Source organism: Protopterus annectens, chromosome 8.part1 (assembly GCF_019279795.1).
Source record: "Protopterus annectens isolate FY-2018-M chromosome 8.part1, PAN1.0, whole genome shotgun sequence".
In the NCBI taxonomy this organism is placed as follows: domain Eukaryota; kingdom Metazoa; phylum Chordata; order Ceratodontiformes; family Protopteridae; genus Protopterus; species Protopterus annectens.
In genome coordinates, this window is record NC_056742.1 from 537,513,782 (window position 1) to 537,515,887 (window position 2,106).

Genomic DNA, 2,106 nt, shown 5'->3' on the forward strand with positions numbered 1-2,106 from the left:
AATTTTAAAATAATTTATTTTTTTAAAATTTTTTTCATATTTTTTTCCCTTTTAATTTTTCTCCCCTTTTTATTATTTTTCCCTAAAATTTTAAAACCTACTAACTCTCTCCCCTTTCTCCCATTAATACAACTCTCCATATTGGATCTTGTCCCTTTTTTATAACCTCCCTTTTACTCATATTCCATTGCTCTAAAACCCCCCTTTTCCCCTATTATACAATTCTGACCTTCATTTTTATTCTCCTCCACCATCCCTACCACACACACTAACTCATTTTATTTTCTAATTAGGACATATCTACCTATATTAACTCCACAAAATTCTACAAAAATAGTTCCTAATTATTCCATCATGCTCTCAAAACCCTCAACATCTATCTACTAACTTCTCAACCTTTCCTGTCTTTATTACCTCCCACCATCAATTCATACCACTCACAATCCCGTAACCAACCATCTTACCCCTCTCATATTTACCCAATCTCCCATATATATAAAAAAACTTTTCCATATAAACTTACCACCTCTCAAACATTCTACCCCAATAATAACTAGCAAACCCTTCAAAATCACAATTGAATCCAACCTATACTCCAAACTGTGATATGACCTCCCTAATCCAATCACATATCTGATTAGCAGTCTGCTATAAGGTGACATCCATCCAAACCCTGGCCCACCTACCTCAACCACTACAGACAAGTCCATATTACTTACGTCTTTAAATTCCCAAAGTATAGTTAATAAAATCCCAAACCTCCATGCCTGGCTAACTCATAATAAACCTGACATCCTATCCATCTCAGAAACATGGCTAAAACCCCATATAAAAGACTCTGAAATTATACCACCAAACTACTCTATCATTAGAAAAGACAGATCCTATACTCATCCTCCTTGTCAGTTACTCCCTACAACAAGCCTATCCTATTCTTTAATAACTATATTACCATCCAAAAACAAAAAAACTTTAACCCAACAACCTTTTCTAACTCTCTAAAAGCAATAAACTGGAACTGTCTAAAAACATTATCTCTGGATAACGCAGTTGCTCACTTCAACTCCACATTCTTAAAAGTTCTAGACTACCATGCTCCCTTAAGGACAAGGAGAATAAAAACTAAAACAGCACCCCAAAAAACACACTAGCAATCATACGGCACAGAGACAAGGTCTGGGCTCACTACCTGAAAAATAGGTCCCCCCTCACCCTTCATGAATACAAAATACTTCGAAATAAAGTAAAAAAGCTCATCATTTCTGACCGACAAAACTATTTCACCATACTACAAAACAAAAACAAAACAAACCATCAGAAATTCTGGAAAGGTATCTGCACTCTCCTTAATCCCAGCAAACCAGACACCCCCTTCCCCAACCCTAATGCTCCTGACACAAACCTAGCAACCCAATTTAACTCTTTTTCATTGACTATTTCTAAACTTACCGCATCATTCTCGAATATCACCACACTCTCCACATCACCCCCCCTCTACCATCACTCTTCCCTGTACTTCCACCACTTCTTCACTCTCTTCCACTAATTCTCTATACTTCACCCCCTTCCCAACTTTCATTCCCCCTCACCATCATCATCCCTAAATACCCCCTCTTCCCACTGTCCTCTTTTTTCATTGAAACCTATGCCCACTTCTACTATAAAAAAACTCCTCCAGAAACTAAAGCCATGTTCAAATGCTCCTGATTACATCCCTGCTTATTGTCTTAGCATAGGTGCTGAAGCAGTCGCCTACCCCATTAGCATTCTAATTAACCGCTCTATCCAGGAAAGCATAGTACCCCAAATTTGGAAAAAGGCCTTCATTATACCATTACATAAAGGAGGCAACAATAACAATGTTACCAACTTCCGTCCCATTGCTATCCGGTCTCCCATCTCTAAACTCTTAGAAAAATGCATCCAACTATAACTCCTACCACATCTCTTAGATAATCACCTATTAACTCCCACACAACATGGATTCAGGCCAAGTCACAGCACTATGACAGCCCTCCTCTCCTTCCTTGAAACTGTTAATAAAGCCCTAGGACTCTGGCCTTATTGTTTCCACTCTACTACTTGACCTCTCTAATGCCTTCGACA